The sequence below is a fragment of the Mustelus asterias genome, chromosome 12, assembly GCF_964213995.1.
Source record: "Mustelus asterias chromosome 12, sMusAst1.hap1.1, whole genome shotgun sequence".
Classification (NCBI taxonomy): domain Eukaryota; kingdom Metazoa; phylum Chordata; class Chondrichthyes; order Carcharhiniformes; family Triakidae; genus Mustelus; species Mustelus asterias.
The window spans coordinates 56,533,004-56,556,192 of NC_135812.1; positions in this window are offsets into that span (position 1 = coordinate 56,533,004).

A 23,189-nucleotide genomic window follows, 5' to 3' on the forward strand; every position below is an offset into this window, starting at 1 on the left:
GTCTGTGTTGGGGGGGAGGGGTCACTATCAGTGTCATGTGTTGGGGGGGGGGCGGGTCACTATCGATGCTAGCTGAGTATGTCTGTGTTGGGGGGGAGGGGTCACTATCAGTGTCTGTGTTGGGGGGCGGGGTCCTATCAGTGTCTGTGTTGGGGGGGAGGGGTCACTATCAGTGTCTGTGTTGGGGGGGGCGGGGTCACTATTCAGTGTCTGTGTTGGGGGGGAGGGGTCACTATCAGTGTCTGTGTTGGGGGGAGGGGTCACTATCAGTGTCTGTGTTGGGGGCGGGGTCACTATCAGTGTCTGTGTTGGGGGGGCGGGGGTCACTATCAGTGTCTGTGTTGGGGGGCGGGGTCACTATCAGTGTCTGTGTTGGGGGGGAGGGGTCACTATCAGTGTCTGTGTTGGGGGGAGGGGTCACTATCAGTGTCTGTGTTGGGGGGAGGGGTCACTATCAGTGTCTGTGTTGGGGGGCGGGGTCACTATCAGTGTCTGTGTTGGGGGGCGGGTCACTATCAGTGTCTGTGTTGGGGGGGCGGGGTCACTATCAGTGTCTGTGTTGGGGGGGGGGGTCACTATCAGTGTCTGTGTTGGGGGGAGGGGTCACTATCAGTGTCTGTGTTGGGGGGGCGGGGTCACTATCAGTGTCTGTGTTGGGAGGAGGGGTCACTATCAGTGTCTGTGTTGGGAGGAGGGGTCACTATCAGTGTCTGTGTTGGGGGAGGGATCACTATCAGTGTCTGTGTTGGGGGGGAGGGGTCACTATCAGTGTCTGTGTTGGGGGGAGGGGTCACTATCAGTGTCTGTGTTGGGGGGGCGGGGTCACTATCAGTGTCTGTGTTGGGGGGAGGGGTCACTATCAGTGTCTGTGTTGGGGGGCGGGGTCACTATCAGTGTCTGTGTTGGGGGGAGGGGTCACTATCAGTGTCTGTGTTGGGGGGAGGGGTCACTATCAGTGTCTGTGTTGGGAGGAGGGGTCACTATCAGTGTCTGTGTTGGGGGGAGGGGTCACTATCAGTGTCTGTGTTGGGGGGAGGGGTCACTATCAGTGTCTGTGTTGGGGGCGGGGTCACTATCAGTGTCTGTGTTGGGGGGCGGGGTCACTATCAGTGTCTGTGTTGGGGGGGAGGGGTCACTATCAGTGTCTGTGTTGGGAGGAGGGGTCACTATCAGTGTCTGTGTTGGGGGGGGAGGGGTCACTATCAGTGTCTGTGTTGGGGGGAGGGGTCACTATCAGTGTCTGTGTTGGGGGGGAGGGTCACTATCAGTGTCTGTGTTGGGGGGAGGGGTCACTATCAGTGTCTGTGTTGGGGGCGGGGTCACTATCAGTGTCTGTGTTGGGGGGGAGGGGTCACTATCAGTGTCTGTGTTGGGGGGAGGGGTCACTATCAGTGTCTGTGTTGGGGGGGGCGGGGTCACTATCAGTGTCTGTGTTGGGGGCGGGGTCACTATCAGTGTCTGTGTTGGGGGGGAGTCATTAACGTCTGTCCCAGGAGGTTTCACTCTTCCCCTGATCTGAAAAGGGTACAAGTTCTTCACAGTGTGGCTATTGTGTAACCCTGGCATTGGCCATTCCCAGCTTCCTGAGGCCTGGCCATGGAGCAGTGCAGTCCTGATGCTGATGGTGCTAACTAGAAAATTCCAGCATCCTCAACCAGCGAGCATAACAAATGCAATATATCAAGCTGTGTGAACTTTTGAAGACAATTTTTACCATGACTTTGCTGCTTTTCTCCTGTGAACAATAGATTCAGAGGGATAATGTTATGGGAGGGTGACCTGGGAAGTTGCACTGGAATTAGGGTCATTGCGTCTGAGTTACTCTGGATATCAGCCAGGATTTCATGTTGCTCACAATCCAGGCACTCTTGCTGGAAACCGCATGTTTAAGCATCAAGTGACTATAAAACTGGGCTGAGGTATGATCCTTCTTCTGGTCGCATCACTGACTGGTTCTCACTCTCTGGAATAACTGGCACTGTAACCCTGCCTAGATTCAGCAGCTGCCAAAAGGAAGAAAAAATGGACAAGTAGAATAATGGAAAAACTTCTCACACCATCTTTCAGAAATTATACTTATGTATTGAAGAACAAAGAACAATACAGCACAGGAACAGGCCCTTCGGCCCTCCAAGCCCGCGCCGCTCCCCGGTCCAAACTAGACCATTCTTTTGTATCCCTCCATTCCCACTCCGTTCATGTGGCTATCTAGGTAAGTCTTAAACGTTCCCAGTGTGTCCGCCTCCACTACCTTGCCTGGCAGCGCATTCCAGGCCCCCACCACCCTCTGTGTAAAATACGTCCTTCTGATATCCGTGTTAAACCTCCCCCCCCGCCCTCCCCCCCCCCCCCCCCCTCACCTTGAACCTATGACCCCTCGTGAACGTCACCACCGACCTGGGAAAAAGCTTCCCAACGTTTGCCCTATCTATGCCTTTCTTAATTTTATACACCTCTATTAGGTCACCCCTCATCCTCCGTCTTTCCAGTGAGAGCAACCCCAGTTTACCCAATCTCTCCTCATAACTAAGCCCCTCCATACCAGGTAACATCCTGGTAAACCTCTTCTGCACTCTCTCTAAAGCCTCCATGTCCTTCTGGTAGTGTGGCGACCAGAACTGGGCGCAGTATTCCAAATGCGGCCGAACCAACATTCTATACAACTGCAACATCAGACCCCAACTTTTATACTCTATGCTCCGTCCTATAAAGGCAAGCATGCCATATGCCTTCTTCACTACCTTCTCCACCTGTGACGTCACTTTCAAGGATCTGTGGACTTGCACACCCAGGTCCCTCTGCGTATCTACACCCTTTATGGTTCTGCCATTTATCGTATAGCTCCCCGCTACGTTAGTTCTACCAAAATGCATCACTTCGCATTTATCTGGATTGAACTCCATCTGCCATTTCTTTGCCCAAATTTCCAGCCTATCTATATCCTTCTGTAGCCTCTGACAATGTTCCTCACTATCTGCAAGTCCAGCCATTTTCGTGTCGTCCGCAAACTTACTGATCATCCCAGTTACTTCGTCTGAAACACGTCATCAATTTGGACATCTCCCAGAACCTAGATGTTTGACAAGATGGAGGTTTTTTCCATGTTACAAACTTCCCTTACCTATCATCTAACTATCCATGCTATTGCTAATGATCCCACCCAGTATTCATTCATGTCAAATATTATCAACGATCACAGTCTTCATTCTGCAATGACAAATCTATTGAATTTTCAACTCCTTTGCATCCTTCCATTTAGTATTGAAATCTGCTTTCCTTCTGTTCACAGAGACACAGTTTGCTAAGGATTCTTGTAAGACAACACAAAACCTGCTCTTTCTGACTGCTCTAAGATTTTCATCTTTTGAGAATCCTGGCATCACTGCCTTTCCTGAAATGAAATGACATCATCAGTGACTGCAAGAAGTGGGGGGGTTTTTTTGAGCTCACTTTCCAACATCTCTTAATTTTATAAAAGCAATGTCAATTGGACCAGTTTTCACGACTCAGATTGATACATTTTTATTCGGTAAGTGTATGTAATGATATGGGGTATAAAGTGGTGTGGACCAAAAATGTGTAAAACAAAAGAGATAGAAGGAATTGGCTTTTTTCAGCCTGCTCCTCCATTCAATATGATCATGGTTACTCTGACTGTGGCTTTACTCCACTTTCCTGCCTGTCCCCCATAACTCTTGACCACTTGTAGATCAAAGATTTGTCTAACTCAGCCTTGAATATGTTCAATGACCAAACCTCCATTGCTCTCCAGGGAAGAGTATTCCAAAGGCTCTATGAGAGAAGGAATTCTTCAATGGGAGATCCCATATTTTTTAACTGTTATTCAACTATATCCCTTATTCTAGATTTCCCAACAAGGGGTAATATCCTCTGAGTATCTATCCTGTCAAGCCACTCAGAATCTCATATGCTTCAATAAGATCCCATTCTTCCAAATTCCAATGGGTAAAGGCCCAACCTGCTGAACGTTTCCTCATAAGACACCCTTTCATTCCAGAAAACAGCATAAGGAACATACTCTGATCTGCCCTTAATGTTGCAGCAAGACTTTTATACTCCCAACCCCAGTGCAATAAAGGCAAATTAGTGCACTTATGATACAAATCATTCACCAGAACAGAATTGTGGAACAGACTTGAGCTGTTAAATGGTCTGCTCCTGCTCACATGACTCCTTTTTTAAATTCTTTCAGGGGATGTGAATGTCGCTTGACTGAGCCAGCATTTATTACCCATCCCTAATTGCCCTTAAGGGCAATATGAGCTGCCTTTTTGAAAGACTGCAGTCCATGTTGTGTAGGTACATTCACAGTACTATTAGGAAAGGCATTTCATGATTTTGATCCAGCGACAGTGAATAAACCATAGTTCATTGTATATAAGTCAGTGATGGTGTTTGGCTTGAAGAGGAACTTGATATTCACATACATCTATGCCCTTGTCTTTCTAGAATCCCTGCAGTGCAAAAGGAGACCATTTGGTCCCTCGAGTCCACACCAAATCTCCGACAGAGCATCCTACCAATTCCCATCCTTGCCTTATCCCTGTGACTCTGCTAATCCCCCTAATCTACACATCTTGGGACACTAAGGGCCAATTTACTATGGCCAGTCCATCTAACCTGCACATCTTTGGACTGCAGGAGGAAACTAGAGCAACTGGAGGAAACCCATGCAGATTCGGAGTGAATGTGCAAACTCCACACAGACACTCACTTAAGGCTGGAATTGAACCCAGGTCCTTGGCGCTGTAAGGCAGCAGTGTTAACCCCTGTGCCATTGTGCTGTCCTAGGTGGTAGAGGTTGCAGGTTTGGAACATGTTGTTGAAGTGGTGAGTTGGAGAATGTAGCAGCTCTTTGAGAATGTGATCATTTCAATCCTCTGGGAGCCACAAGACATAACAAAGTAAAAGAAGATGTTTAAAGAAGTGTGGGCCCTGGTTAATATTTATCCCTTAACCAACATCTAAAAAAAAGATTTAATTGCTATTTGTTAGACTTCACAAGATTTAAATTGGCTGCTGCATTTCTGGCTCACAAAGTAATGATACTTCAGAGGTACGTCATTGACTATAAAATGCTTTGGGACATTATGAAGTTGTGAACGGTGCTATATAAATACAAGTCTTTTTTTCAGTTTTACTGTGTAGAGGGGAAGGTCTTGTGACACAGTGGGTAGTGACCCTGCCTCTGAGCCAGAAGCTATGCGTTTGAGTCCCACCCCAGGACTTCATGGCCAAGGAAGGTGCAATCATAATGTGGCCAACCAGTATCGAACTGCAAAATCCATCCAATACAGCAGTGACAGGCAGTAAGAGTGCAAGAATATCCTGGTTATGCTTGATGCAGAGTGGCACCTTTTCAAGCTATAAGCCCCTAGTGACAGGTAAGCAACCTGTTCCAGGGAGAAAAAAAACTATGGAAACAGGTACATCATTTTGTGTGGAAGAAAATCAACAAAACAACAACTGTAGAAGGGACTACAGTTTTTCCAATGCCCTAGAGATTTGGTGTAGAGTTTGTCTTATCATCCCATTTGCAAGATCAGAGCTTGAACAGTTCCAGGACTTTCCCTCATGTTCTGGAGAAGTATCCCATGGTTCAGTCTGTTTAAAATTAACCAACTGATTTACGGTGACTATTGTATTACACAGGATTTAAGGATTTACCAGGATCTTTATTGGTGATTTGGGGGTCACTGGAATTTGGCCCCTGATGTTCCTGGTGTACATAAAGGACATGGGAGATAGAAGCAGTCCCAACACCAAAATCAAGCTCTTTACAGACCTACATAGTGGGTCGGATCACAAACAATGGTGAGATGGAGTACAGGAAAGAGATAGAGAATCTGGTGAACTGGTGCAACGTCAATAATCTCTCCCTCAATGTCAGTAAAATGAAGGAGATAGTCATCAACTTCAGGAAACGTAGTGGAGGACGTGCCCATCCACATCTACAGCAATGAAATTGAAATGGTCGAGAGCTTCAAGTTTCTAGGTGTCCAGATTACCAACAACCTGTCCTGGTCCCTCCACGCTGATGCTATAGCTAAGAAAGCCCCACAACAGCTCTACTTTCTAAGCAGGCTAAGGAAATTTGGCATGTGCGCTGTAACTCTCACCAATCTTTACAGATGCACCATAGAACGCATCCTTTCCAGATGTATCACAGCTTGGTATGGCTCCTGCTCTGACTAAGACTGCAAGAAACTACAAAGGGTTGTGGATGTAGCCCAGTCCATCATGCAAACCAGCCTCCCATCCACTCACTCCATCTACACTTCCCGCTGCCTCGGGAAAGCAGCATAATCAAGGACCCAAAAGCGCCCCGAATGTACTCTCTTCCACCTTCTTCCATCGGGAAAAAGATAGAAAAGTCTGAGGTCACGCACCAACCGACTCAAAAACAGCTTCTTCCCTGCTGCCATCAGACGTTTGAATGGACCTACCTTATATTAAGTTGATCTTTCTCTATGCTCTAGCTATGACTGTAACACTTCCCTCCTCTGTACTCTAATGAATGGCATGCTTCATATAGTGTGCAAGAAACAATACTTTTCACTGTATCCCAATGCATGTGACAATCATAAATCAAATCAAGGTAACTGAATAAAAGCAAATTACTGCGGATGCTGGAATCCACAGTAATCTGAAACCAAAAGAGAAAATGCTGGAAAATCTCAGCAGGTCTGGCAGCATCTGTAAGGAGAGAAAAGAGCTGACATTTTGAGTCCAGATGACCCTTTGTCAAATCAAGGTAATGATCCATTCATAAGCAGAACGATCAAATACGGCTGCAGAAGTGCAGAATGGCAAAAGTCCACACGTGCATGCAACAAGATGCAGACAGGCTAGAACCTAACCCGTACCGCATGATGGGAGTCAGCTTTATATCTTCAAGCAGAGCTTTTACCCTGGGGTCCTGATCCTATCAAGTGACATGACATTGGCAAAACACATAAACCATGCTGCAAATGACACAACAAAATCCGAGGATTTGTGAGGAAAAGTCAAATCAAATGCGACTAAACAGCCAGGATTGATACATACAAGACTTTGGTACATCCCAAACTGGTACATGTAGGTGAAAAAAAGAGTTAGAATTTGACTGATTCTATTAACACAGACTAGCAGCCCAGCCGGTTATAGAATAAAGAACAGGAACAATTTTTTCATCACTTTCTATCCAGCTCTAGCGATAATGTATCTTTGAGGGAGATACCAGTCAGGTGCTAGCAGCCTGTAGAATCTCCGTCCATGGGGGGGACCACGTCTATTTTGTAAACAAACTGCAACTGTTTAAAGACTGATTTGTCTACAATGACTGTTCGAGAATATCAATGATTATGAAGAGTCATAGAATGGTTACAGTACAGAAGGAAGTCAAACAGCCTGTCAAGTCTGTTCCAGTTCTCTGTAAAAGCAACTCAGCTAGTCCCAGCTTCCTGTAGTTCTGCAATTCTTTTCCATATAGAGAATTTTCAATTCCCTTTTGAAAGCCACGAATCTATCTCCACCACATTTTCAGACAGAGCATTCCAGATCCTGACCACTTGCTGCATGAATTTTGAACTCCCTGGAGAGGCCTATGTAGAGTGAAGGGTTAACAGATTCTGACGTAATGATGATGTAACATTACATGATTGAGTAACAGAGATCTGGAGGAAGGAGTTCCAACCTCATCCAGAGTTTCCAGCATGTACACAGTAGCTGTAAATAAAGAGTAATGATTTTAACAAACTACGGTTACAAGCAGCTTACTTTGGAAGAATTGACACGCCCCAAAAAAATCCCATCTGGACACCGAACACGCAATGAAACACGGTGGCAACGGACGGCGAATAAAAAAACCCAGTAAAACTTTAAGAAGCAGCTACAGGTCTGAGAAGTTGAGAGATCCTTAAAAGATGGATGAGAAAAACAGATTAGACGGTAAATCTAGACTTACCGACAAGTCAGAGCATCGTGACTGCAGCAGCTGCAAGCTCAGATACAGACCCAGAGTCCAGTGAGGCAGTGAGCACAGACGGAATCAAGAAGCAATGCCAGTGAAGCAGCAACTATTCCAGGACTCAGTCGAAGCATGGAATCCACATTACTATTTCCAGAACCATTTCAGAGTGCTGAAGGCTCACAATGTGTCCAGAACTGGGACAACTGGAGAAAGTTCCTCACAAGATTATAGATAAAAACAAGGAAATAGGATATAAAACTGCTTCTGGCTTACACAAAAAAGATCACAAAGACCAGATCAGTACACTGCTTTATGCAATTGGGTCTATTGCTGATGCCATAATAGCAAGGCAGGGAGTTGATGAGACATCTAACTTCTTATGAAGGTGACCTGCAAGCATTCAATTCATATTTCAGCATCTGCAGAAACTTAATTATAGAAAAGGCAAAATTTAATAAGGTAAAGCAAAGACCAGGCAATAGCATGGATTTGTTCTTCAATGATCTGTACAGGTTGGCAGAGAACTACATTTATGGGACCTTAAGTGATTAATTGATTTGTGACAGAATCGTTGAAGGCAATGCATTATCAGATCTTATACAGACAAGGGAGGATTTGACACTAGTCAAGGCCGTGCAACTTGTGAGACAAACTCAGCTTAGAAAACAACATTGGACATTTGTTAGCAGCAAAGGGGAGGTCCCTTGGAGAAAATTAAGTGAGACTGTTCAGTTTGTAGCCACATGAGAGAAAGTTCACCAAAGCCTAAGACCACCAAAATGGGGAATTGAAATTGCTTAGGTGTGGTGGGAACAACCCACGCAAAAGTGAACAGAGTGGCACAACTGTGGAAAAATAGGCAACTTCAAAACTGTCTGTTGCTGGAAAATGCTGACAACCTGTAAAAAGAGGGAGGAAATGCTAAAGCAGAGTCATATACAGAAGTGGATAGATTTTTAACCATTAAGGGAATTAAGGGTTATGGAGAGCGGGCGAGTAAGTGGAACTGAACCCACTATCAGATCAGCCATGATCTTATTGAATGGCGGAGCAGGCTTGAGGGGCTAGATGGCCTACTCCTGCTTCTATTTCTTATGTTCTCATGTGCTTATGACATCCTACAGTGTTTAAATTAGACATTGCAACCCTTAAATTACTGGGTGCTTGTGGGACTGCATTGATATTCAAAAGCCAACTATTTACTAAACTGAAATATAACATTAGAGAAATCCTTGACACAAACAGAAAATGCTGGAAAATCTCAGCAGGTCTGACAACATCTGTGGAGGGAGAATAAGCTGAGGGAAACTAAAGACCAAGTACGATATTACCCTATGAGCTACTGCTGAACCAATTTGCCTCTTTACCCCAAGGAAAGTCCCTTTTCTGCTCTTGGACAAAGGCAAGGGTGAAATTGAGAAGATGCAGCAGCAAGGAGTTATCTCATTGGTCACCATGCCAACAAAATGGTGTTCAGAAACAGTTATGGTCCCAAAACCAAATGGTTCTCTAAGAATCTGTGTGGATTTAACTTAACAAATCAGTGGAGCATGAGATCCACCTGATGGTCTCATTGATAGAGAGTCTCTACAAACTAGCTAAACTATTCACCAAATTGGGTGAAAACAGCGGATTTTGGTAGTTGTTGTTGTCTCACTTCCCACAAGTAGTGGTGCACAAGGCAGACTTCCAGCTGACTAGCCTGTCGCCAAGTGGTGCCACTCTACATCAAGTATGGCCGACCAGGAGTGTCTCCCGTTCTCACCACTGATTTTGGCAATTCCCTCTGGACAGCACGGTGGCACAGTGCTGTCTCACAGTGCCAGGGACCCAGATTCAATTCCGGCCTTGGGTCACTGTGTGGAGTTTGCACTTTCTCCCCATGCGTGGATTTCCTCCAGGTGCTCCGGTTTCCTTCCACACTCCAAAGATGTACAGGTTAGGTTGATTGCCGTGCTAAATTGACCTGAGTGTCAGGGGGATTAGCAGAGTAAATGCATTGTGTTATCGGAATAGGGCCTGGGTGGGGTTGTGGTCGGTACAGACTCGACGGGCCAATCTATGATTCTATGACAAAGAATCCAGATCACTGACCACATTTATAAAGCCATTCGGTCATTATTGCTTTAATTGGAATTGTGTCTGAAATTTTCCAGAGAACAACATCTCAAATCCTAGAAGACAAAGGTGGAGTAATATGCCGTATGGACAACATACTTGTACATGGCTCCATGAGAGGAGAGCAGGACCATAGAGTTAGAGCAATCTCGAGTATCTTACAGGATGAAGGCTAAACATTGAATGAAAAATTTGAGTTCACCAAACCTATGATCGTGTTTCTAGGTCACATGGTACAAGCCACTGGAATGACAGTGATCCACAAAAACTAAAATAATCAGAATTTCCACAACTCAGGAACATAACTAAATTTCAAAGATTCCATGGGATGGTCATCTAAGTAGGCAGGTTCCTGCCATATTTAATGGGGATAAATGTGCCTTTGAGACCGCAGTTGAGAAGAGTCAACAATGATGATAGTACATGACCCAGCAAAATGCTTTTGAAAAGATTAAACAATTTTTAATCTCCTGAAACTTTGGCACATTACGAACCAGATCTATCAACCATTTTAACAAAAGATACATTGTCAGCAGGTCCGGGGGCAGTATTAGGTCAAGTGCAGAGAGAAACGTAAACTAGTTTACTGTGCCTCAAGATCATTATCAGAAAAGATAAATGCCGCAATCAAAAAAGAAGCATTGGTAGAAACCTGAGCATGTGAAAAATTCTCAGACAACATTACGGGATTGCTATTCAAAATTGAAACAGACCATTAGCTACTCTTCTGAACATGAAATAAATTGTCAAGGTGCCCGATAATCCAGCAGTTTGGGTTAAGATGAGTGAGATATGACTCCATAACAGAGTATGTTCAAGGGAAGTATATTAAATGACAGCAGGCACACTGTCACAGTTACCATCAGATTGAACCAAACATGAGGACTTATATTTCATTAAGGAGGTGATATTCATCCCTAATTACTCAACATCACCATCTAGTGCAATGTGTTGTAGGAAATACCCCAAGCACAGCCGCAAGATGAAGAATATCACCAGATAAGAGAATGGAAGGATGGCCAAACCGTAACCCTGATAATTCAGTGCTCTGCCACAGCACAAGTACCTCACAGTCATTGATGAATTACTAGTCTTCACTGAGAGAATAGTCATGCTGAGAGCACTGCAGCTTAATGTTCTTCAAAGACCTCACCAAGGTTACTTTGGGATAGCAAATGATGTATAAGAGCCCAGCAATGAATTTGGTGGCCAGGCATTACTCCCTTTAGAGAATAAATGATTTTGAATTGTTTTACACATGTAGCAAACAGCCATGAGCAAAAAGAACCACCATCACCTTCTATTTTTCCATCAAGGCCAAGGGAACACCTGGGAATGGACTTACTTGATTTTAAGGGGGAAACATTCTTTATTGTCACTAATTTGTACTCAAAGTAGATTGAAGTAAACAGATTGCATAATGTTACAACAGAAGCACGGTGACACAGTGGTTAGCACTGCTGCCTCACAGCGCCAGGGTCCCAGGTTCAATTCCGACCTCGGGTTACTGTCTGTGTGGAGTTTGTACATTCTCCCCGTGTCTGCCCGTTTGTACATTCTCCCCGTGTCTGCCCGTTTGTACATTCTCCCCGTGGGTTCCTCCGGGTGCTCCGGATGACATTCAGGATCACTTCTATCAAGATTAAATCTTACAAGCCGTGGCTTCTGGGTGTCTCGGACCTATTTTGACTAACAGTCATATTCAACCTGATGATGATTGTCCGCTACTTTGTAACGAGTGTGGGTCCATAGTTTCTTCCCACATTCCAAAGGTTAGGTTGATTGGCCATGCTAAATTGACCCTAGTGTTAGGGGGATTAGCAAGGTAAATGAGTTGGGTTATGGGAATAGGGCCTGGGTGGGATTATGGTCGGTGCAGATTCGATGGGTCGAATGGCCTCCTTCTGCACTCTAGGGATTCTATGATTCTAAGCAGTCATTCAATCACAGAAGAGAATTTACACAATACATTGACATTCCGGAGATTGTAATGTCAGACAATAGGCCACAATTTGCTCATGAGTTGTTCCAGGATTTTGCAAAGGAATACAGATTTGTTCACATAAGCAGTTCACCTTACTATCGTCAAGCAAGTGGTGAAACTGAGAGAGGTGTATGAACCATCGTAGATTTGATAAAGAAGAATGAAGACCTTAATCTCGCTCTTCTAATTTACAAGCCGCACTGCGACAAAATGGTATCTCATTATCTGAGTTATTGATGGGTAGAAGATTGAGAATCCAACTTCCATTTCTGATACAGAAACTTAACTCCAATATAACCATGGACATTCACAAGAGGGTAAAACAGCATGAGAAGGAACAGAAAGACAAACAAGATTGTGACTTTGACCACAGTCACAGAGCATGTGAATTACCAGTGATGAAGCCTGCGGAGAGAGTATGGGTACAAGACTAACAGAGAGAAAGCACAATCATCAAAAGAACTCCACAACTGAGATCGTACAGGATTGAGATGAACCAGCGTACCGTGAGGAGAAACCACATTGCCTTAATATCTTTAGAAAGAAAACCAATAGAAACTTGGGATTCCTATTCAGATCCTGAAGAGAACTAAGTAAGATACAGCTGTGCAGCCACCCAGGAGAAGAACACTCACACCGACAGAAGCGAGAGTATGGAATATCCTCCATCTCAGAAAGAGATCAGAACAAGATGAGGGAGATTGGTCAAGGCACCTTAGGGACTAATCCTGTGACGTATGAGACTTTGCGGTGAGATATAGGAAGATGTAAATATGACAGGGATAAAGACTTAGGGGACGATGTCGAGTACAGGGTCAATATCAGAAGCACATGATGCTGATTTAATGATATAACATCACATGATTGAGTAACAGAGATCTGGAGAGAGGAGTTACAAACTCATCCAGAGCTTCCGATATGTACACAATAGCTTTAAATAAAGAGTAACGGTTTTAACAAACTGCATTTTCCGGCAGCTTACTTCAGGAGAATAGACATGCCCCAAAGAACCCCATCTAAACCCTGAACACACAATGAAACAGCCTACACTGTAACAACAAAGATAGCTGAATAGACTTGCATTGTTTGACAAAACAGTTCACCATGAGGTTGCTGTTGATATTCCACCAAGCAGTCTGTTAGAGGAGGGGAAACATCAAATAGTTTGTGCCTCTCCAATATCACACAAAACCATATCTAAACTTCATACGAAATACCGTAAGAACTGGAATAATCTACCCCCAGAAATAACTAACCAGACTACATCACAGGCATTTAAGTTATGCATGGAAAAGGGCAAACAAGAACAGTGTAGGACAAGTACACGGCCTGGAGGAGATACCAGCTCTGAATGATGATGCTGAACAGTGATATCTTGATTTGATTTGATTTGATTTATTATTGTCGCATGTATTAGCATATAGTGAAAAGTATTGTTTCTTGCGTGCTATACAGACAAAGTATACCATTCATAGAGAAGGAAACGAGAGAGTGCAGAATATAGTGTCACGTCATAGCTAGGGTGTAGAGAAAGATCAATTTAATGCAAGGTAGGTCCATTCAAAAGTCTGACAGCAGCAGGGAAGAAGCTGTTCTTGAGCCGGTTGGTACGTGACCTCAGACTTTTGTATCTTTTTCCCAATGGAAGAAGGTGGAAGAAAGAATGTCCAGGGTGCGTAGGCTCCTTAATTATGCTGGCTGCTTTGCCGAGGCAGTGGGAAGCGTAGACAGAGTCAATGGATTGGAGGCTGGTTTGCGTGATGGATTGGGCTACATTCACGACCTTTTGTAGTTCCTTGCCGTCTTGGGCAGAGCAGGAGCCATACCAAGCTGTGATACAACCAGAAAGAATGCTTTCAATGGTGCATCTCTGAACGTTGGTGAGAGTCGTAGCTGACATGCTAAATTTCTTTAGCCTTCTGAGAAAGTAGAGGCGTTGGTGGGCTTTCTTAACTATAGTGTCAGCATGAAGGGACCAGGAAAGATTGTTGGTGATCTGGACTCCTAAAAACTTGAAGCTATCAACCCTTTCTACTTCTCCCCCGTTGATGTAGACAGGGGCATGTTCTCCTCTGCGCTTCCTGAAGTCAATGACAATCTCCTTCATTTTGTTGACACTGAGGGAGAGATTATTGTTGCTGCACCAGTTCACCAGATTCTCTATCTCATTCCTGTACTCTATCTCATCATTGTTTGAGATCCGACCCACTACAGTGGTGTCATCAGCAAACTTGAAAATCAAGTTGTAGGGGAATTTGGCCACACAGTCATAGATGTATAAGGAGTATAGTAGGGGGCTGAGAGCACGGCCTTGTGGGGCACTGGTGTTGAGGATGATCGTGGAGGAGATGTTGCCTATCCTTACTGATTGTGATCTGTGAGTTAGGAAGTTCAGGATCCAGTCACAGAGGGAGGAGCCGAGGCCCAGGCCACGGAGTTGGAGATGTGGTTCGTAGGAATAATGGTGTCGAAGGCTGAGCTGTAGTCAGTAAATAGGAGTCTGACATAGGTGTCTTTGTTATCTGGGTGTTCCAGGGTTGAATGCAGAGCCAGGGATATGGCATTTGCTGAGGACCTGTTGTGACGGTAGGTGAACTGTAGTGGATCCAGGTAGACCGGGAGGCTGGAATTGATTCGTGCCATGACTAACCTTTCGAAGCACTTCATAATGATGGATGTCAGGGCGACTGGCCGATAGTCATTAAGACACGCTGCTTGGTTTTTCTTAGGTATTGGGATGATGGTCGTCTTCTTGAAGCAGATAGGGACCTCAGACCTCAGTGTTGTAAAGAGAGGTTGAAGATGTCTGCCAGCAGATCCACACAAGATCTGAGTACCCCATTTGGGCCAGTCGCTTTCCGTGTGTTGATCTTCGAGAAAGCTGCTCTGACATCTGTAATGATGATCTCAGATACAGGTTCATCCAAGATTTCCAGGGTGGAGGGCATGCCCTCGCTGACCTCTTGCTCAAAACAGGCGTAGAATGCATTGAGCTCATCAGGGAGGGGTGAGTTGGAGCCGACGATTTTACATGCCTTTATCTTGTAGCCTGTTAGTAGTCGGCGGGGGTCTGTGTGGCTAGCCTGGGACTCTAGCTTGGTCCAGTACTGTATTTTGGCATCTTTGATGGATCTCCTGAAATCATATCTGGCTTTCTTGTATAGGTCAAGGTCACCTGACTTGAACGCCTCAGAGGTAGACTTCAGCAAGCAGTGGATATCCCTGTTCATCCTTGGTTACCGGTTGGGAAACACACAGATTTGCTTCTTTGGCACACAGTCTTCTGCATACTTACTAATGAAGTCAGTTACTGTAGTGGCGTACTCATTCAGGCTGGTTGCAAAGTTTTTAAATACTGACTCCAAGCAGTCCTGTGGGAGATCATCCGATTCCTCAGACCAACATTGCACAACTTTCTTTAATGGATTCTCCTGCTTCAGTTTTTGCTTGTAAGCTGGAGCAGGAGCACAGCCTTGTGGTCTGATTTGCCAAAGTGCGGGCGGGCGACAGAGCGGTAGGCATGTTTGGTATTTGTGTAGCAGTGGTCTAGGATGTTTGGGCCTCTGGTGGAGCAGGAGTCGTGTTGGTGGTAACTTGGTAGTACACTCTTGAACTTGGCCTGATTGAAGTCCCTGGCCACGATGAACAAGACCTTGGGATGTTTCGTCTCAAGGCTATTCGTAGTGGTGCATATTTTGTCTAGCACGATCTTCACATCCGCACGGGATGGGATGTAAACTGCCATCAGGATAACGGAGGTGAACTCCCGCGAAGGTAGTAGGGGTGGCATTTTAGCGTCAGGTATTCTAGGTCCGGAGAGCAGAATCTCGACAGTGTTGCTACGTCCAGCACCAAGACGTGTTGATTAGGAAGCAGACCCTACCTCCCCTCCCCTAGCCTTGTCTGAGGCCGCTGTTTGGTCCATTCAATGGATTGAGAAGCTCTCTGGTTCTAGGGCACTGTCCAGTGAAGCAGGAGTGAGCCACGTCTCCATGAAACAGAGTACACAGCCGTCCCTCAGTTCTCTTTGGAAAGTGAGTCTGGCTTTAAGTTCGTCGAGCTTGTTTTCCAGAGATTGGACATTTACAAGCAGTAAGCTGTGGGGGGAGGTGGGGGGGGCCTTGGGCCACATTGTTTCACTCTCAGCTGCAGACCTGCACATTTTCCACGCCTCCTGGAGTGACTGCTTCTTTTTGAGCCTGGTAGATGGCGAGAGTAGTTTGCGGTGTTAAGGATATAGATGTGTCCAGTGAGGTTCTTTGCTCTGGTCGGTGTGTGGATGGCGGATTTGGTGCCTTGCTTGCGGTTCCTGCGTTGGTAGATGGGTCTGTGAGGTCGGGTGTTCTGGGTCGCTGTCGGGCTGCGGTTTGGCTTCGCTGTTCAGTGGATATCCAGATCACGCTCCGGCGTGGACAAGTCGAAGGCTGGTAAGTGGATGACGTCCCTGGGGTCGCGGTCGTGGATGAGCCGGTGGTCAGGTCCATGTATTGGGGTCTGCTGGGTCACTACCAGGTTGGGGTCTTCCTTCGGACGTTGGAGGATCTGGATACTATTCCGAAATGCTGAGCTTTCATCACTGTCACCAAATATACCACCCCCACCCGTCTGCCATTGGCCAGCTGACTTACGCATCCTCCTGGTGTATTGTCTTTCTGAAATTGAAAAGTGACCAAACTCTTCAATGATCTTTGACTGTCAGTTATAAGGTTCTTTTCCTCCATTTCCAATATTTTTATACACATTAAACAAAAAATGCAGGAAAACAATTTGTATTTTTAATGCTGTTGTGATATTTCTCCCAGGTTGCTTCCTGCAGAGCTGTGGAGATTAATTGTGAATTCCTGGAGACTCCAAGAAAAGCCTGGAGTGTTGGCAACAAATCATTTGGTGGTTCAATCTGTTTTTCCATGAAGATCATAGAAATCCTACAGTACAGAAAGAGGCCATTCGGCCCATCGAGTCTGCACCGACCACAATCCCACCCAGGGCCTACCCCCATATCCCTACAGATTTACCCACTAATCCCTCTAACCTACGCATCTCAGGACACTAAGGGCAATTTTTGGCACGGCCAATCAACCTAACCCGCACATCTTTGGACTGTGGGAGGAAACCGGAGCACCCGGAGGAAACCCACGCAGACACGAGGAGAATGTGCAAACTCCACACAGACAGTGACCCAAGCCAGGAATCGAACCCAGGTCCCTGGAGCTATGAAGCAGCAGTGCTAACCACTGTGCTACCGTGCCGCCCAAGATGACAAATCAGTGATGGTGCTGAAGAGGAACGGATAGGAAACTGACATCTGAGCAGAAACACTGGCTGGCGAAGGTGAGGTGAAACATTCTGCTGGGTTATATGATAAATTCCTGTTAGAATGCAGCCTATTCCAGGGAATGCACAGTGAACCGGTGGATGTGGCATATTTTAGATTTTCAGAAAGCTTTTGATAAGGTCCCACACAAGAGGTTAGTGAAATAATTTAAAGCTCATGGGATTGGGCATAATATGCTGGCAAGGACAGAGAACAGGTTAACGGACAGAAAACAGAGTCGGAATAAATGGGTCACTTTCAGCTTGGCAGGCTGTGACCTGTAGGTTACTGTAAGGGTCAGTGCATGGGCCCATCTATTCATAATCTATATTAATGATTTGGATGTGGTGTCATAATAATGAAGGAAAAACACTTAAATACATCCAAAAATATTGAACTTTAAATAAGACCTGTGAGTTTTTTTGATAACAAGCCAATGATGACTAAGGATGTAAAGTCATTCACTGGCTGGATTACTGGTGGGTGATACTCTGAGAGAAGCAATGGGCCCGATTTTACCATCGAGTACAGGGGGCCATTGACTGCACCCACGTCACCCTCAAGGTCCCACTACAGAATCCACCAAGATTTGTCAACAGAAAGGGGTCCCACTCCCTGAATGCCGAACTGGTGTGTGACCACAATGTGAACATTATGCACGTCTGCACGAGACAACCTGGCAGCGTGCATGACAGCTTCATTCTCAGGAGCTCTGACATACCGGAGGCATTTGAGGAGGAGCCCAGGCCGCGGGGGTGGCTCGTGGGTGACGTGGGTTACCCGCTTCGGACATGGCTGATGACGCCTATGCCGGGACCTGTGACTGAGACGGAGACCTGCTGTAATGAGGGTCATGTAGCCACCCGTGCGATAGTGGAGAGGTGCATAGGGCTCCTCAAAATGCGATTCTGGTGCCTGGACCAATCTGGACCTCCAATACAGCCCTCTGATCTCTTCCTGCATTGTGGTGGTGCGCTGTGCCCTGCACAGCTTGGCACAGCAGAGAGGTGACCTATTGGAGGAGGAGGAAGAGAGCGTGGAGGCCAACCAGCCGGGCATTGCTGGGGAGGAGGCTGCCCAGCAAGAGGAGGAGGAGCACACCCAGCGACACCACCCAGGCGCTGGGGCTGGCAGCTTGAATGAGGCATGCAAGGGCGGCAAGGGAGACCCTGATCACCAGATGGTTCAGTCGCTCGGGGCCTGGGTCTGTGTTCCATTTCCCACCCCCCGCCCAGTCTTGGTATCTCCTACGACATCGTCACACCAGAGTGGTGGGCCTGGGTACACTGTGTTCGTGAGTTTCTTTGGCAGGCAGGAGGGTGATGATGACTCGCTAAACACTATTATGATGATGCCCTGGTACAAACTAGTCTGACTCCTACCTGAGCTCCGCATGCACACTGGCACCTGGGCACATGTCTGTTGTAGTGGGTAAGGGATTTGAAACCCCCATACTGAGCCCTGGGGCAGGTGGCGGAGGGGAGGGAATCGCTTGTGGGTTCTGGGGAACCAGTGGCTTCATTTTCTCAGTGACGCAGCATTGAGTGACTTCCCCAACTGACATCACCATGAAGCTTCCCTTCGGCGATTATCAATGGAAGAGGATTCCTGTTCGAGACAAATTAGTCACAGATGGGTGGTGAAAAAACATTTAACGATTACAATAAAACTGTTTAAAAAGTAAGTTCTAACATAAAAAATGTATGAATGGAAAACGTTAAGATGCTTAAAGATCTATCTAACTAGTGCAGTCCTTCACTCGTGCCATCTTAGTGCAAAAACAACGTACTCACCTTACATGGCCTACTGCTACGTCTCAATGTCTCCCCAGAATGTAGATCGGAGGTGGAGGGGGGCCAGCTGCCTACCTCACACTGTTGTCTGTGATGCGCGTGGTGGGTGTCCTCTGAAGGCCCTGGACCTTGAGGCCCCTGGCCAGCTTCCAGGTGTCTTGGATGTTTCCATGACACCCTCTTCATCCCACTGCCCCTGAGATGCCCTGGTGTCAGTTGGAAGCTGGTCTAACTTCACAATATACTCTGGGGTTTCTGATGCCGTACCCTAATGTTTAACTTTCAGAGAGATGGAGATATACTAGCAAAAAGCTTTTGCAGGTGCTGCTGTTGCTGGCGTCTTCTTTTGTCACACACGTCCTGACACCCCAGTGCTGGTTCACTCACACTTGGGCTGTTTTTGATTTTACCCATGATATGGAGATGCCGGCGTTGGACTGGGGTAAAAACACAGTAAGAAGTCTCACAACACCAGGTTAAAGTCCAACAGGTTTATTTGGTAGCACAAGCCACAAGCTTTCGGAGTGCTGCTCCTTCGTCAGGTGAGTGGGATTTCAGTTCACAAACAGGGCATATAAAGACACAGACTCATTTTCCAAAATAATGGTTGGAATGCGAGTCTTTACAGGTAATCAAGTCTTAAAGGTACAGACAATGTGAGTGGAGAGAGGGTTAAGCACAGGTTAAAGAGGTGTGTACTGTCTCCAGCCAGGACAGTTAGTGAGATTTTGCAAGCCCAGGCAAGTCGTGGGGGTTACAGATAGTGTGACATGAACACAATATCCCGGTTGAGGCCGTCCTCATGTGTGCGGAACTTGGCTATCAGTCTCTGCTCAGCGACTCTGTGTTGTTGTGTGTCGTGAAGGCCACCTTGGAGAACGCTTACCCGAAGATCAGAGGCCGAATGCCCGTGACCGCTGAAGTGTTCCCCCCAACAGGAAGAGAACACTCTTGCTTGGTGATTGTCGAGTGGTGTTCATTCATCCGTTGTCGTAGCGTCTGCATGGTCTCCCCAATGTACCATGCCTTGGGACATCTTTTCCTGCAGCGTATCAGGTAGACAACGTTAGCTGAGTTGCAAGTGTATGTGCCGTGTACCTGGTGGATGGTGTTCTCACGTGAGATGATGGCATCCGTGTCAATGATCCGGCATGTCTTGCAGAGGTTGCTGTGGCAGGGTTGTTGCTGTGGCAACCCCGCTTCCCTGCCGCATCTCTCCCGGGCTGGATAATTCCGCCCCCTGACCGGTGTTGAGGATGATCATGGAGGAGGTGTTGTTGCCTATCCTTACTGATTGTGGTCTGTGAGTTTGGAAGTTCAGGGTCCAGTCGCAGTTGGGGGAGCTGAGCTCCAGACCATGGAGTTTGGAGATGAGTTTTTCAGGAATAACGGTGTTGAAGGCAGAGCTGTGGTCAATAAATAAGAGTCTGACGTAAATGCCTTTGTTATCCAGGTGTTCCAGGGTTGAGTGTGAGGCCAGGGAGATGGCATCTGCTGTGAACCTGTTGTGACGATAGGCGAACTGTAGTGGATTCAGGCAGTCCAGGGGGCCGGAATTGATTTGGGCTGTAAGTGGACACAAATTTCTGTGATTCCTTAGATTAAATATTTCTTAGAATAAAATCAAATAAATGAAACAGGACAAAGCAGCACCCAGGCACAAAGTGTGAACAGACAAGCAGGTCTTTTAAAATGCAAACAAGGTCTAACACACAAAAGGGGGCCAGACAGGGTGGCGCCAAAGGAAACTCATCTAATCAAATCAGCACCACTGACCTAATCAAGTGATATCAGGAAGCCTTCTTAGCCTCAAAAGACTTCCTGAGATCAGCCAAACACCCATTGATAAACCCATCGGACAGAAACGATTACCATACCTAAACATTGATACTGTACTTAAAACATCAAACACAATGATCAGAGTCAAATACTGTAAACAAAACATTAACATTTGAATCATACAACGTGTCAAAGTTCGAGTATAACTGTAGCCCATTGCGGCGGGCTTTCAGAGTGCTTTCGGGACAGTGCTGTTTGTATGTCCTGATTGCACCTCCGTCGACGTTAATAAAGCTGTACCGCTGTTGAACCTGACTCTGAGTCCGAAGTGGTCGTGTTCACCCACTCGCGCTAACAGGGCCATGACTAGCCTTTCGAAGTACTTCATAATGATGGATGTCAGAGCCACTAGATGATGGTCATTAAGGCACAGTGCTTGGATTTCTTTGGTACTGGGGTGATGGTCATCTTCTTGAAGCAGATAGGGACCTCAGATTGGCGTAAAGAGAGGTTAAAGATGTCGGTGAATACCCCCGCCAGCTGTTCTATTCAGGATCTGAGTGCTCGTCCGGGTACCCCATCTGGGCCAGTTGTTTTCCGGTGGTTGACTTTCAAGAAGGCTGCTGTGACATCTGCGATGGTGACCTCGGATACAGTTCATCCGAGGCTTATGGGGTGGAGAGCGTGCTATCGCTGACCTCTTGCTCAAAACAGGCATTGAATGCATTGAGCTCTTTGGGGAGGGATGCATTTGTGCTGTTGATTTTGATTTGATTTATTATTGTCACATGTGTTAACATACAGTGAAAAGTATTGTTTCTTGCACGATACAGACAAAACATACCGTTCATAGAGAAGGAAACGAGAGAAGGAACCTGACACTAAGGGGCAATTTAGCATTGCCAATCCACCTAACCCGCAGAATGTAGTGTTACAGTCATAGTTAAGGTGCAGCGAAAGATCAACTTATTGCAAGGTAAGTCCATTCAAAAATCTGACAGTAGCAGGGAAGAAGCTGTTCTTGAGTTGGTTGGTACGTGACCTCAGACTTTTGTATCTTTTTCCCGAAGGAAGAAGGTGGAAGAGAGAATGTCCAGGGTGCATGGGGTACTTAATTATGCTGGCTGCTTTGCCAAGGCAGCGGCAAGTGTAGACAGAGTCAGTGGATGGGAGGCTGGTTTGCATGATGGATTGGGCTACATTCACAACCTTTTGTAGTTCCTTGTGGTCTTGGGCAGAGCAGGAGCCATACCAAGCTGTGATACAATCAGAAAGAATGCTTTCTATGGTGCATCTGTAAAAGTTGGTGAGAGTCGTAGCTGACATGCCAAATTTCCTTAGTCTTCTGAGCGAGTAGAGGCGTTGGTGGGCTTTCTTAACTATAATGTCAGCATAGGGGACCAGGACAGGATGTTGTGATGTGGACTCCTAAAAACCTGAAGCTTTCGACCCTTTCTACTTTGTCCCCATTGATGTAGACTGGGCATGTTCTCCTTTACGCATTCTGAAGTCGATGACAATCTCCTTCATTTTGCTGACATTGAGGGAGAGGTTATTGTTGCCGCACCAGTTCACCAGATTCTCTATCTCATTTCTGTACTCTGTCTCGTCATTGTTTGAGATTCGTGCCTTCATCTTGTAGCCTGTTATGTCTTGCAGACCTTGCCATACTTGGTGGGAGTCCTTGTGGCTAGCCTGGCACCCTAGCTTGGTCCGATACGATCTTTTGGCATCTTTGATGGATCTCTGTAGATCATATCTGGATTTTGGAAAACAGAAATACTGAGTATTTCTTAAGTGGTGAGAGAATGGGAAATGTTGAACTTCAAAGGGACCCTGAGTCATTGAAAGCTAACATGAACATACAGTAAACATTTCATAGAATCATAGAATCCTACTGTGCAGAAGGAGGCCATTCAGCCAATCGAGTCTGAACCAACCACAATCCCACCCATGCCCTATCCCCATAACCCCATGTATTTACCCCAGCTGGTCCCCCTGACACTAAGGGGCAATTTAGCATTGCCAATCCACCTAACCCGCACATCTTTGGACTGTGAGAGGAAACTGGAGCACCCAGAGGAAACCTGCCCAGACATGGGGAGAACAAAGAACAACAAAGAACAATACAGCACAGGAACAGCCCCTTCAGCCCTCCAAGCCTGCACCGATCATGTGTTCCTAACTAGACCATCCATTTGTATCCCTCTATTCCCAGTCTGTTCATGT